Source organism: Lepisosteus oculatus, chromosome 14 (assembly GCF_040954835.1).
Source record: "Lepisosteus oculatus isolate fLepOcu1 chromosome 14, fLepOcu1.hap2, whole genome shotgun sequence".
Classification (NCBI taxonomy): Eukaryota; Metazoa; Chordata; class Actinopteri; order Semionotiformes; family Lepisosteidae; genus Lepisosteus; species Lepisosteus oculatus.
In genome coordinates, this window is record NC_090709.1 from 32,969,648 (window position 1) to 32,985,737 (window position 16,090).

The window sequence follows — 16,090 nt, forward strand, 5'->3', positions numbered from 1 at the left end:
ATTAGTTGCTGCCCGTGACGTCACATACACTCTCTGTGACGAATGTGAGACACCTAGACACATACAGTGACGTGCCGGCTGTTGCCGTGGTTACCATACTTATGATTTATAAACACTGGAAAAATGTATTTAAACTGTTACTTACATACATTTATCAACTTGGAATATAATTTTCTAGCTCTAGGATAGAGTTACCTAAATAATAATATGAATAATCATTGTTTAATTTCGGATTGAACATTATTAACACTAAACGCACTATGGTAATTGATCGATACAGTCTTTATTGACTGTTTTCTAGATATTTAAACAGGGTCAAGAAAAGAATCAGTACTCACCAATCAGTGAAGTTAATCGATTATTCTATGGTCCTTCAGCTGAATAAATTGGTTGTCGATACATAAGTGATCAATAATTCTCCTCCGTTCCCTCCGCGCATCTCCCGCGGTCTCGCTCTCTGATCCCAGCACTCTGGCTGGTGTCTGTGACGTCACAGCGCTCTTTCTGACAAAGCAGAGCTGGAGGAGACTCCTGTCCGGAGCCCGGGGGGCTTTTCTTACAGATATAAAATCTCCCCCCCCAAAAAAAACACACCGGACTGTGAAGAGAAGCGAATCATCACAGTTGGAGAAGGAGAGCGACAAACCTAGGAATAAAATTCATTAAACAGAAAAAAAAGTTTACATCGCAGATTATTGCGTTACAAAGCGTACCCATGTGGAGCAGTAGAGGACAAGCACGAGTCCCTGAAATAAGCGCTTTTAAGAGTTTTACACAAATCTTCAGAGTAAAGAAGCCAGGAGGATCAGACTCCTGATCCTGGAGGTTAAAATGTGTATCCTGGTTTTATTTCCACCCAGCTCTCAGTTCCATTAGTGGTCTGATGATTTAAATTAACTGTATAACTGTTACCAGACTTAATCTAAATTGTAAATTTATAAGACTGGCTACTAATAATAAATATACTGATCAAAGTGTCAATACTGGTGTTTATAAAATAAATACTGTAGCATTTGCAGGTTCTTTTCAGAACAAAGGACGAGTGAAGACGCGATTAAAAAACAAGCATTAACACAAAACCAAACACAGGATATACACACACATGAGGAGACTGAGGGAACAAGTACACATAGTTAGGGTGGTAATTACCTAACAACACACTATACTTTTACAAGACTACACAGGGCACTAGAACTACTAGGACATTATTTACACAGGTAGGGTCAGCCGCTGGTCATCGTGCTGACCCTCAAACTCTCCCCGGCTACCACTCCCAGCATGCCCAGCGGTACTACGAGCGCCTAGGGGCACTTTCTCCTCACCACCAGGCGAGGGCATTACACTGCCCCCACCTGAAGCATCTGGCGTCTGGCGTCTGGCGTCTGGCGTCTCGCCGACGTCGAACACCCCCCTCAGGCTGTACTCGTACTGGGCTAACTGCTGTGGAACCCTGCGCCGCAGTGACGGCTGGCGACCCACGGACGCCCCACTATCGTCCGGCTCCAGCACCGGCTGCTCCTGTAGAGCCTCCCCACACGGCTCCTCCTCCCGGGCCCGGTAGGGGGCCAGGCGGTCTCGGTGCAGGACCACCACTCTCCCCCGTGTTCGCAACCGGACACGGTAGCAGACTTCACCCACCACCCCGAGTACCTCAGCGGGACCCTCCCATGACGGCGCCAGCTTAGGGCTGAGGCCTTTGCAGCGGCGCGGGTTGTACACCCAAACCGAGTCCCCGGGCTGGAAGGCAGGCCCCCTGCAGCGCAGGTCGTAGTGCCGCTTCTGCCGGACCCCCGCCTGTGTCAGGTGGGTCCGTGCAAAGCTGTGCACCTGCTGCATCCGCTGCCGCAGGTCCCACTCGTAGTCCGGTCCAGCCGGCGGTGCCGACCCGTCTCCGGGCGGCGGGCCGAAGACCAGGTCCACCAGGGTTCGCATTTCCCGGCCCAGCATGAGCGAGGCCGGGGTGCACCCGGTGGATTCCTGGACCGCGGTCCTGTACGCCCAGAGCGCAAGGGGGAGGTGGCAGTCCCAGTCCCGTTGGTGCCGGGACACCAGGGTGGCCAGCTGGGTGGCGAGCGTCCGATTAAACCGCTCCACCAACCCGTCGCTCTGGGGATGCAGCGGTGTGGTCCGCGTCTTAGTGATCCCCAGGCGCTGGCACACTCTGGCGAAGACCTCGAAGTTACGCCCCTGGTCACTGTGTAACTCCTCCGGCACCCCCAGCCTGGCAAATATCCCCTCCAGCAGTGCATCGGCCACCGTGGGGGCACTCTGGTCCGGGAGGGCGTAGGCCTCCGGCCACTTCGTAAAATAATCCATGGCCACCAAGACGTAGCGGTTCCCAGCCTCGGTGCGCGGAAACGGGCCCAAAACGTCCACCCCCACCCGCTCCATAGGAGCCCCCACCTGGTGTTGTTGGAGGGGGGCCCGAGAGTGCTCGGGGGGACCCTTCTGCGCCACGCACACCGCACACGTTTGGCAGTACCTCTGCACGTCCCAGTGGCAAAGACCCCAATAAAAATGGCCTCGGAGACGCTGCAGGGTTTTCTTACCGCCGAAGTGCCCCATGCCCGGCTGGCCGTGCACCGCCCCGCGGAGCGACCGAGGCACCACCAGCTGCCACCGTACCTCACCACTGGAGGGTACCCACCACCCCCGGTGCAGCACCCCATCCTTTACCTCCAAGGCCTCCCACAGGGCGCAGAGGGCCTTGACGGACTTTGGGTGCGGGGCGAGCTCCTCTCGCGTAGGCCGCACTCCAGCTGCCCTCCAGCGGAGCACCGGCCCCACGTCAGGATCAGCTGCCTGACGCTGCGCCAGGTCTGGCAGGCCCACCCCCAGCGGCCCCTCCCGGGCCGTGGCCGCGGTGCCCACCCCCGCCACGGTGCGGACAGCCACCTCACGCTGCTCCCGCCGGGCGCAGTGATGGCAGTCCGCGGCCTCGCAGGGGCGCCGCGAGAGAGCGTCGGCATTGAGATGGCGAGACCCCGCACGGTGCACGACAGTGAAGTCGTACTCCTGCAGGATCTCTATCCATCGCGCCATCTGCCCCTCCGGCTCCTTTTAGTGGAGCAGCCAGGTGAGGGACGCATGGTCGGTCCTCAGCCGGAACCGGGTCCCGAACAGGTACGGCCTGAAGTGGTGGACCACCGCCATCACCGCCAGCAGCTCGCGACGGGTCACGCAGTAGTTCCGTTCAGCCCTAGTCAAAGCCCGACTATAGTAGGCCACTACGCGCTCCCCATCCGGCCCCTCCTGCGCCAACACCACGCCCACCCCCGAGTCACTCGCGTCGGTATCGAGAACATATGGCAACCGCGGGTCGGGGTAGGCCAGCACGGGGGCCCCCACCAGAGCTTCACGCAACCGGCCGAAGGCAGTCTCACAGCCCGAGTCCCAGTCGAAACGGCGGCCCTTGTCGGTGAGGGGTTGAGCCTCAGGCCAGCACGGCGGATGCAGTCCAGCACCGCCTGGAGGTTCGTCAAGGCCTGGTCGAAGCCCCGGGCATGAACCAGCAGATCGTCCAGATACAGCACACACTGGTTCCGCGGGACAGATGCCAGCACCCTCTCCATCAGCCTCTCGAACGTCGCCGGGGCATTGCACAGGCCAAAAGGAATGACAGTAAACTGCCAGAGGCCCTGGCCGATAGAAAAGGCTGTCTTCGGGCGAGCATCGGGAGCAAGCGGTACCTGCCAGTAGCCGCAGCGGAGGTCCAGGGAGCTGAACCAGGTCGACCCGGTGATGTAGTCTAGGGCGTCATCTATCCTCGGCAGGGGGTAGGAATCTTTCCGGGTGACCTCGTTCAGCTTGCGGTAGTTGACGCAGAACCTCCACGAGCAGTCTTTTTTTTTTACCAGTACAGCTGGCGCCGACCACGGGCTCGCGGAGGGCTCAATCACCCCCGCTGCGGCCATCTCCCGGATCTTTTCCTCGGCGGCGGTCCGCTTGGCGTGAACCATGCGTCCCGGTGGGATGCGGATGGGCCGAGCGTCGCCGGTGTTGATCTCGTGTTGGACCAGGGCAGTGCGGGTGCAGTCCTCATCTATCGCCGCAAAGAGATCCTCGTTCTGGGCGAGTAGCGCCTGGAGCCGCTGCCGCTGGTCCTGATCGAGGCCCTCGCAGCTCTGCTGGTAGATCCTCAACGGCGCGCCTCGCTTCCATGCAACGCTCGGCTCCCACCGCCGCCGCCTTGTCTGGCCCCCCGGCTGACTCGGGAGCAGGATCCAGCACGCTCGCTCCCCGGCTCACAGGCCTGGTCTGCCCCGGCGACTGCCGCCGCCGCCGCCGCCACTGCCTCTTTTTCTCCCAGCTCCGGCAAGCCCGCGTCCCTCGGCCTTCGCCGGGCCTGCCCTCCACCAGGTGAAGTTGCTCCCCCTGCCACACCAACTCCTGCCGGCTCAAGTCCAAACTGGCCCCCACTCGCTGCAGTACGTCCAGCCCCAGAATGCAGTCCTCCTGGATGGGTGCAAGGTAGCAGGGGTGGCACACCGTCGCTGCACCTAGACGGAAGGCAAGCACCCGTTTCCCCCGGACTGCGGCGAGCTGTCCCGTCACGGTCCTTAGCCGCAGGCCGGAGGCCTCCCATCCTGGGGGGTTGGTGCCCTCGGTGTCGGGGAGGACGCCCGGCCGGAGTAAGGTTACCGATGAACCGGCGTCGAGTAGGGCCAGGCAGGGTTGGTCCTCGATTCGGCAGTGGAGGTACAGGCCCCGGCTACAGCCGACTCGCCCCACGGTGACGTGAGGGGCGCCGGTCTTAATAGCGCTCTCCGGAGCGGGGGGTGAGGTGTTCGAGTGGCGGCCTTCCACACGCTGAGTCGCCCCGTTCCCGTTTCCCGACGCCGATCGAGGAGTGCGAGGTTCGGGTGCCCGGCAGAACCGGGCTCAGAGTTCCCTCTTCCTGCAGCGGTCGCAAAGCAGCGTGTGGGGCTGTTCCGCAGGGGTCGCTGCAAGGTCTGGCTCCTCTTCCCCCTCGCTGGACTCCTCCGTCGCCGCCTCGGTCAGCCAGCAGTGTCTGCTGGCGCTTCCAGCCACCCTGAACACGGCCTCAGCCAAGGCCTGCTCCAGCGATGCACTTGGTGCCGCAGCTCCTCGGGTGAGAGGGCCTTGAGAAAGGCCTGGAGAGCCATCTCCCCCTGCGCCTCCCGGGGAAAAGTTGGGTATCCTCGGCGGGCGAGGAACGCGACATCAGCGGCAACCGGGCCCAGTCGCTCTCCTGGTCGGCGCCGCCGCAGGGCCAGCCTCTCCCGCATCAAGTCCGGCGCCTCCTCCACACCGAAACGCAGCTGGAGAGCCGCCGCCAGCGCCGTGTATTCGCCTCTGTCCTCCTCCGGGACGTCCAGGAGCACCTGGCAGGCCACTCCTTCCATCTCTGCCCGGCACCAGCCATTCGTCCAGGTCGCGAGCTGGAACTGCGCCTTGTAGGTTTCCCAAGGCGCTTCCCCGTCGTAGCGACCGGGTTGCACCCGCACTGATGGGTGTGGGAATCGCTGGTCAGCTCCAGCAGGGAGGGTATCTTCTCTTTGGGGCATCCACTGGGCGGGAGTAGCGGGCAGTCGCCCCAATTCTACCGGCAGGACCACTACTGGATAGCCCTGGTAAGGGCTGTGGCCACCTGTCACACCCAGGAGTTGCTCAGGCTCCCTATGTGCGCTGCCGATGGGTTCTGTCTCTTTTAGAGTCAGACAGCACTTGACAGAATCAGCTAATGTATGCCAAGATTTGTCCATCCTGCCCGCTTCTGACACCAATGTAGCATTTAGAGGTTCTTCTTAGAACAAAGGACCAGTGGAGACGCGATTAACAAACCAAGCAATAGCTTTATTCTTTAACAACCACAAAACCAAACACAGGATATACATGCACATGAGGAGACTGACAGAACACGTACACATCTTTAGGGTGGTAATTACTTAACAACACGCTATACACTTATAAGACTACACAGGGCACTAGAACTACTAGGACATTATTTACACAGGTAGGGTCAGCCGCTGGAAAGCAGGGATAATAAGGAAATGGGTGGCACCCAAGCACATGTTAAAGAAAAAAAACTTGGCTTCTTAAAAGTGATTATGATAGCCACAGGACAGAAGAGACAGTGCACTGTGGTCCAATAATGACTGTGTTGAAACAGCCAGAGTGTGCTGCATGCCATGGAGATGGAAAAGGTAGCTCATCCCAGTCAATCGCAAGGTTGTGTAGGACTGCACATGACCTGATGATGATGGTGCTGCCTCTTGATGGACTGGTATACAAACCAAATGACAGCCAAGCAAAGCGTTAGTTGTTTTACAATTCCGAAAGATTGTTCAAAGTGGCTTCTTGCATTTTTATGACTCCTGTTATAGTGCTTCTCTTGTAATGTTGTAGGATTGTGCACAGGTGTCAGAAGATATAGTCATAAAGAATAACCACAGGCAAAACAACATGCCAGCTTGCTCTTCCCTACTTTGAAAGGAAGATATTGGAACTGATTAAAGAACTTAATTTGAAATGTAAGCTCCTACTAACACAGGAGAGAGAGTTCTGAAAAGTAAGCACAAGGCACACCATGGATAAATAAATGTATTAATTTAAAAAAAGAAATACTGAGAAGGTCAGAGGAACAATAATTGTTGTATTTATTTGCTCAGGTAGTTTTATAAGTTTAACTTTCAGTAAAGTTCTGTTAAAAATAAAACTGGTCATTAGTTGGCGTCTTTTGTAACGATTTAGCAATAGTGACATGTCGGCTTGTTCGACTGGAGTGTTAAACAAAAATAATACAGTAGCGTCCTGTCTCAAGTGTACAGCTGCAGTTCTCGTTTGTTTCGTGACTAATTGCAATTGCATTAGTCTGTGTAAAAAAAGACTTCTGCAGCTCCAGTGGTGCAATCGAACTCATGCTGAGATTGAGTTCAAGCCTCACCTGGAGCAGTGTGGCCTATATCTTCAACTATTTAAACTAACTGACCAGTTTAGGTCCTGTTAAGTATTTGCTGGAGATCAGGTCTAAATTAACATCAAAGGAACAAGTAAAGGTTTGTTCCTTGTCAGACCTGAAGAAGGCTCCAAAGCTCAAACGTTGTTTGCTTCTCTTTTCTGCATGGAATAAAATTTTACTTGTTCCTATGCAGTCCACACATGCTGACACAGCTCCCTACTTAAATTACCATCAGCAATGGACCTCCAGCAGACCTATACACAAATATATGAGAGAGGTCTACTGAAATGAGAGGAGCATGGAGTACCGAAGACTTGAAAAAGCACTCACTTTTCTGTGTTTTTGTTGTTACCAAGATTTGTTTTTAATGTTCTTTTTCTCTTTGTTTTGAAGTTGTTCTGTTTTTTTTTTCTTTTTTGTAGTTGTTAGACTACTACAGGGATTTACCTAGTCTATTAAGACTTCTTTTATCAAAACATATTTTATTAATAAAAGTGTGATTTTTTAATAATCAACTTTAATGTTATCTTTATTAGTAGCTGTATTACAGGTAATGCATGCACAGCCTTTATTATGCTATAGTGAATTTTCAGGTATCCCATGGAGGGAAGAGAACTGAAATTAAGGAAATACTTATTTAAAGGGGTATAAGTCTTAAAAGTGTTCTGTCACATCTGGGTGTTAATTGAATAGATTTGTTGTATTATTTCATATGATTTGACTCTACACTTGTGTTTCTCAGGAGACAGCAGTAATATTGGGGATTTGCAGGTACAGATAATAAATTATACTATACAAGTGTAGAGGTTTGATGGGTTTACTGAGACAATTATTAATTGTAGCAGTAATCACGAGGTTGTTCATTGTGGCTTTTAGAAAATCAATCGTCAGAACAACTAACAACGCACACACACGGGTTCAATACACGAGATACATTTATTAACATAAATTGTGCACCAAACATATACTAGTCTGCCTGGATACGAGCGGCAGACCTTACTGTGAGGGTTATCAATATACAAGGTATATAATCTCGAAGAGATGCAAACACAAAGATACACAACAGAGAATATATGTCAATATATATCGTTCGGTTACCAAATCGCTAATCAGTGTTATTACCCACTGTTACTCTAAACTCGGAAGTAAATACATTACTCATGAATTAAATTGATAACAACTTTTTTTGAGGTACAACTGAATTCTCGAGACGGAATGTAGAACATGGGGTTTACTTATCCACTGTGTATGGATTTGGAATCTCCTGGCACGAACACCAAACCAGCTGACAAGCTCTGTTGCAGCCTCTGTTCCAGCAGTTGTCCAATGGGCGTTGTCCCGGCATCCTCTGGCTACCAGTCTGAATCCATCAAGAAGACAGGAATTTTAATATCGCACTGCCGTCTTGTGTACAAAATATTTGTTCAGCTCTAACGTCTGTGTGCGTTGACAAGGCATCTCAAAAGGACGTATTAAATAAGAAAATGATCCTTTCTGTTACCATTCCTGTGGTTGGAGCATTGTTTCACCCTTTTACGTTCTACAATATTTACAGACAAGGTTTTATCACTGGAGTTGTACAGAACAAGTGTGCATCAGTCCATGAAAATCATCAGTACTGCTGTTTTTCTATGCATAGTTTAATCAAGAGCACTTAAAAGATGCAAAAGATGGATTGTGGTCTGTGAGCACCTGCACATCTTTGAAAGGTCTCTATGTTGGGGGTGTAGCTTAGTGGTAGAGTGCTTGTCTTACATGTATGAGGTCCCAGGTTCAATCCCTAGCATCTTCAAGTGCTTTATGTTACTGTGCTCACATCGCAGTCTTCTGTCGAGTGAGAACTCTTTGCTCGTGTTCATAGAGAGCCAGGTTTACACAATTTAACTCGAAGTGCTACAGTGTTCTCTGCAGTTTTAGATGTACCTCCAAAGCATTTAGTTCTGTTAACTACCAAAGAATGTGAACTAATTTAAAGTCACATTCAGGAAATCCAGAGAACGTCTTCACACTTGTCGTGGCTGTTGCAGAAAAACCTCACCCGGGATTTCCTGAGAGATCATTCACCGAGCGAGTCCTCCCTCTGGATTCCGCACTGAGCTGAAAGCTGCGCGAATTCCTCACTGCGTGTCCTGTACTGTGTAGCACAGTGACAAGAACGCCTTGAGTTTTTTTCCGTATGTGAAGGAAAATGCAAAAGAGCATGAAAAGTGTTGATGGTATAAAATATCCATGGTACAACTTGAGAAAGAACTGACGGACAAAACAATGACATTTGATGATTACAAGAGAAACACAACCATCCGAACATGGGCTTGGATCCTGAACGCTTGTGTTAAAAGACAAAGCAAAGGATATAACCTGTAAATGTCTTCATGTCTTACAGTTTATGAAATAACACAATTTCTTCCTTTCTTAATAATTTCTTACTATTGATAGATGCTTTTTTGAATTTTAACAGAATCACAATTACAGACATTTGGGGTTAAACTGTTATTCACATATTCTAACGAAGAGAAACGTTAGTGTCTTCCGGTATGTGAGCCCATTTCTCAAATAAGAAAAGAATAAGTTATATAAATTGAATTATTCTATTTTGTAGGCTTGCATAGTCTTATTCATATTTCAGTTAAACCTTTTCTTCTGTAGTAATTTCACTTGATATTATATTAGTCCTGATTTACAATTTTTGGACATGGTTCATCTTAAATAATTTGTAATTAGTTTCAGTTTTGGAAAATCGCGCCCAGAAGCTACTAAAACTGGTAATGTTTGCATAATGTGTAATGCAATAGTAGCATTTTGGGTGGGAAAACAAAAGGTATTTCTTGGTATGAATCCCAACACTTCATAAGCGGTGTTCGAGGATTTCTCGCTTCAGATAAAGCTGTCAATACATCACAGATTTTTACTCAATCAATATCAGCAGTGTTATCGCTACCGAACACTAAATATAGATCCTGGCAATACTTCGTGAGATCTTCGTAAGAAAATCCAAAAAAGTACAGAAGCAATAAACGCTTTTTTTGGATCAAGAAGAGGATAATTATGAGACTCAAAATATCCCTGTCTTTTCTTTTTTCGAGGACAAATGGATTATTGAGGTGTAAAGATGGGTTCAAAACCAAAATCATCTGCTATTGCTGCTGTTTCTTTGATAGTTTCTTCAAATCCTTCAATTGATCATTGATATAGAGGAATAATATTATACAAATTGTGTTTTTCTGTGAATTGCCAATTTTATTGTAATTACATCTTCGTTTACAGATGTCTTGCATGTATCACAAGGTATAATAGTCGCCGTGTGTCCTCAGCTAAAATGTTTTAAAAAGTACGACAAAAGTACAATATGCTTAACAACATTTATGGTTATATCTATATTAAAATGAAGGTAAATATACCAAGATATTAAAAAACAATTGTACAGTCCTAATCTCATAATGCTTGTGAAGTTTTCCAATAAATCCGAACTGTAATTTTGAAATATTATTGCTGAGAATGCGAAGAGAATACAAAGATCAAAATCAATGAGTGAAAATACAAAAGTAGTTCATTAAACTGAGTTTCTTCCCTGAAATGATTTGATTTGCTTGCAAAGTACTAAGCAGCTTTGAACGGATCACGGGAATCAAATATACAGATGGGTTCAGAGTGTGCTTTCCAACTTTTGTGTAACATTTTCCTTTGATAGGGCAGAGTTGTCTTCACAATCTGGGTTACATAAAAAGGAGTGACGTCAGTACAAAACAGCTTTCCTTCTTGGGGAACAACGGTTGTGTTCCATATTTCTAACTATTTTGGTTTCAAGATCTCAATTTAGTGTGAAACATAAAACCACCCTTTTGGTTAACAACCGAGCCACAAAGACTCATGTACATCTTAACACTCCTCGGTCTCAGTGAAAGTAATACACTCCGTAAAATTTCCAGAGATTCATTTATTTTTAAAGGAAAATCACCAACAGCGGCCGAGATCTACTGGAGTTTTTCATTCTATACTGCGATTTCTGAAGGGTACCCTGTGAAAATATGAGTTTTGACGAGAAGGGATGGACATATAAGGCTTGGGGAATTAAACTTTAAGGTGAAGACTGCGGGTTCAGCAGCAGCAGAACCTGATCAGTATCAGTTGACTCCGATATACTTTGAAAATTAACTTCGGGATTTAGAGTCAGACATGCTACCGTTGCACCATGGGGTACTTAATTAAAAAAAATAGAAAAACAGTCAGTGTTCCTGGATCTGTTATCAAGAACAACACCTGCACAAGAGCTGTGCAGGAAGAATAAAATATGGTCTGAGATGAAGAGACTCTCTTCGGAAGAGCGGCGCTCTTCACAGGACAATTTTTTGTGAAGCTGATTTGTCTCCTTTGGGGAATTCAAAACAGCTGAGAGCTGTGACCTTGTGGCACAAAGGTAGCATGTCTGACTCCACATCAGAAGGCTGTGTGTTCAAATTATGTCGAGGTCTGCTTTTAGTTTTTCAGGTTCTGCTCGTCCTGAACACGGAATTCACACCATGTAGTTGAGTTCTATCTGTACACCACATAGATAATCTAAACAAAATAGAGCCCTACTGGACATACAGTTAGGATCTCCCACAGCGAATACCCTTGAACACAAGAGAGAAGGCACAGTTCACATCTGCGAAACATCACATCCGTCTTTAGAGACAGCTACATCAGAGAATGGAATCCCGGAAGTTTCAAATAATTTCTTTTAATACAGGTTCAAGCAAACCTGAAAGTTAGGGAGTTTCTGGACACTTTTGTTTTATTAAAAAGTGTCTGAAGCCTGAAAATGTAATTTGAAAAAAAAACGCTATTGGACATTAGCAGGTACTTTTTGTAACGATTTGCTATTTCATGCTGGAAAACAAAGGAAACAGACCCAATGTTTGCTTTCAGGTGCGGTTCATTACATAATAGACATCTATTACTGAGGAGCTTGAATAAAATTTACATGAGCCAGGTAGAAGTCGAACCTACAATCTTATGATCCAACATCAGATGCGTTATTTATTAAACTGCTGGTATTTCACATAACCTGAATTCCCCAATAGTGTGCTCAGCGTTGCTACTAGTAATATACCGCCCCGTCTAAAATTTCAAAGTGAGAAACGTGTGTTTTCTGATTTTTTATGAGTTTTAAAATATAATCTCTTTAAATCAGACAAAGGCTTTATGTTCCGCACTGAAATTCCAATTGATTGAGAATTCAAAGAAAGACTGTTTTCTTCCACAACAGATGTCTTGCATGTATCACAAGGTATAATAGTCGCCGTGTGTCCTCAGCTAAAATGTTTTAAAAAGTACGACAAAAGTACAATATGCTTAACAACATTTATGGTTATATCTATATTAAAATGAAGGTAAATATACCAAGATATTAAAAAACAATTGTACAGTCCTAATCTCATAATGCTTGTGAAGTTTTCCAATAAATCCGAACTGTAATTTTGAAATATTATTGCTGAGAATGTCTTTTTTTCATAGAGAAAACGTGTACCAGGAAATGTTGTGTTGAGAAGAAGTGATTTAACATGATACGTGACCTAATTTATCGGAGCGAATGCTCACCCAGCAAGGTCTGGAGAAGTTGGAGAGTCTGGTGGATGTGATAATAAAAGCCATTTCTCTTAGTTTCTTAGTGTCGGGGCTGCTACTGTATGTAAAAGAGGCAATTTGCTCTGAGAGCAGGTTCAACACTTTCTGAACGCAGATGTCTCAGAGCAGTGTGTCCAAGTAGCTGTAAAAGGTGACAGTCATCCTGTCGCTGTAGCTTAGTTGGTTAAAGCGCTTCTCAATTAAACAAAAGAACCTATGCTCAAATCCCAGCTGTGTATTTCTTCCTATCTTGTAGTACAGAACGTACCATTTTGGGCAATCACAAAGGGCTTGACTTCGTTAAATGCATGTGTTCATTTCCTTTCTGGAAAACTTGTTTTTGATTAAATTCACACAGCTTGCGAAACATGAAATTCAGTTTTTGGTTATCAGTGCAGAAGAAATATTACCGGCTGGCAAAAAGAACGGTAAGATATTTTTTTTTTGATTCGAGAAAATACTCCACCAGTCAGTCTCTGTGGCACAATCGGTTAGCGTGTTCGGCTGTTATCCAAAAGGTTGGTGGTTCAAGTCCACCCAGGGTCGGGTTTCTTTTGCGATGTAAACATTGTTTTCGCATAGGTCGATTGGATTTCTCAGCTAAATCACAGCCATTTTAATATTTGTAGGAAATGCGATTGTTCAACACGTGTCAAAAATGTCCAATAATGCCCAACATCGCAACTCCCCAGAAAACCATATTCACCCAAGAAAAATGATCGTCGAATCGTCATTTATACTCCCGTCACATCCTCTGCTGAAATATTTTAAAAATACAATGCAGATTTGTTTGAGAACTTGACAAGCATTGTTTTGTTAGCACTGTGCAGTTGGATTTTGATATTTTGACATATTTACCTTAATTTTAAACTGTAAATACTGTACAATCTATTGTAATTGTGTTGTAATATTAAAATATGTTAGCTGAGGATGCAAAGGGGTGAAAGGGAAAGGTCAGAGGGTATAGTAAAAACGAGGTTAGGATTGGTGGAGGTGGTAGGGATGTTGATGGTTTTTCTCTGTAGAGGATGATTGAGTTTTTTATCGTTCTCTGAAGTGAGAAACTGGAAGAGTTGGGAGTTGAGAGATCTGATGAGGTTAGTTATAAAAGGAAGTTGATGTGGAGCTGTTAGCTGTAAGAATTCCTTAATGTCTTTGATGTTGTCATCAAAGATAAACTGCAGTAAGCAAAGATAAAAAGAAAATTATCTTTGCATACTGCCCTGTCTTTCTAACAACTGAAGAAGGCATGGAATAACCTTTTACTTGTTCCTTTGCAGCCTACGCATGCCGACGCAGCTACAGTATAGTTCTGCAAGTCCATCTAAAATAACTTTGTTAATATATGCAGGTGATAAATTAACGTGTCTGAGTATCTTTTCCAGCTTTACTGAATTACATCAACTTGCCCACCGAGGATAAGCGTACCTCCGTTGCCCGAGTAACGTGACGCCTGTGAATGACGTGTAAAGAGTGCATTCTATACCTAGTGGAGACGGACAACGTTTCCAGCGCTGGGTTTCAGGGGCTTTCCCAACCTCTCCTCGACCTTTAAACGTCTTACATAGTAAATTTACATTATCCTGTAATATGAATTTCCCTAACAGAAAAAAAAATGTAACAGAAGAAACTCTCGTAATGTTAAATTCCCCCCCCCCCACGATTACAACCTCCGATTAAACTGCTGCCTGGCCGGTGTACGCGTCGCCAGTCCGCTCCGGCTCCGCAGGAGACGGGCTGTCAAACCCGAGACGGGAATCTGGGTCCGGGCTGCCCCACGGGTGAGTGAACCGCCGTCCTCTCCGGGTTTAGTCCGGACGGAAGCTCAGTAGTACCTAGTGCCCTGTTCACTAACTGCTGTAGGGTACGAGAGGTCGGCGGTGACTAAACACTCCGCCTGCAGGGAGAGGGACGGGACGGAGACGGTTATTCTCTTCTGGCAGTTTATTTTAACTGTCACATTTCCACCGTCTCTCTCTCTCTTTCATTTTCGTCCTGCTCTCTCCCGTTTCCTCGTCACATGGCCGCCGCATGGCCAGTCAGAGAACAAGGAAACGCGTGTATCATCATCGTAAACCTGTTCAGAGACGGAAGTAGAGAGCTCTCTTTAACTTAAAAATATTTTAAACTGCATAACCGAATAAAACAATGACAACGGCCCAGGGCATAAACGCGCACCAGTTTCTGACGCGTAGGCGGACTTCAGAGGCGCCTGACTCCTTTTGTCGTTGAACCGACTTCTGTCTTCATTACTTCGGAGTTTCACTCCTACTTCGTATCAGAAATAAATAACTTTCCAAACGACTTTACAGGAAGCTGGAAACAACAGGTTCGAGAAGTGATATTTACATGTCTCTATATATAATACTTTCCGTACAAATAAAAGGTATAGATGTCTGGGGGAGGCTCAGTGGTTTTTCCTGCCCTGGGATCAGTTCAGAACCTGGGGTGCTGTCTGTGTGGAGTTCTGAACTGTGTTTGTGGGGGCTTCCTCCTGGTGCTCCAGTTTCCTCCCAGTCCAGAGACAGGCTGGGGGGTTAATTGACTTCTTGGTGTGTGTGTATATGTGTGTGTCCTGTGATGGACTGGTGCTCCGTCCAGGGTGTGTGTGTGTCCTGTGATGGACTGGTGCCCTGTCCAGGGTGTGTGTGTGTGTATGTGTGTGTCCTGTGATGGACTGGTGCCCTGTCCAGGGTGTGTGTGTGTATGTGTGTGTCCTGTGATGGACTGGTGTCCTGTCCAGGGTGTATGAGTGTGTGTGTCCTGTGATGGACTGGTGCCCTGTCTAGGGTGTGTGTGTATGTCCTGTGATGGACTGGTGCCCCGTCCAGGGTGTGTGTGTGTCCTGTGATGGACTGGTGCCCTGTCCAGGGTGTGTGAGTGTGTGTGTCCTGTGATGGACTGGTGCCTTGTCTAGGGTGTGTGTGTATGTCCTGTGATGGACTGGTGTCCTGTCCAGGGTGTGTGAGTGTGTGTGTCCTGTGATGGACTGGTGCCCTGTCTAGGGTGTGTGTGTATGTCCTGTGATGGACTGGTGCCCCGTCCAGGGTGTGTGTGTGTCCTGTGATGGACTGGTGCCCTGTCCAGGGTGTGTGTATGTGTGTGTCCTGTGATGGACTGGTGTCCTGTCCAGGGTGTGTGAGTGTGTGTGTCCTGTGATGGACTGGTGTCCTGTCCAGTGTGTGTGTGTGTGTGTGTGTGTGTGTGTGTGTGTGTCCTGTGATGGACTGGGGTCCTGTCCAGGGTGTGTGTGTGAGTGTGTGTGTGTGTGTCCTGTGATGGACTGGTGTCCTGTCCAGGGTGTGTGAGTGTGTGTGTCCTGTGATGGACTGGTGTCCTGTCCAGGGTGTGTGAGTGTGTGTGTCCTGTGATGGACTGGTGTCCTGTCCAGGGTGTGTGTGTGTGTGTCCTGTGATGGACTGGTGTCCTGTCCAGGGTGAACCCTGCCTTGTGCCTGTTGCTTGCTGGGATAGACTCCAGCTCCCCCCTGTGACCCTGGACTGGATACAGCTGTTAGAAAATGGATGTCACTGTCCCCGGTCTCTTTGTGTGTGTCAGTGTCCC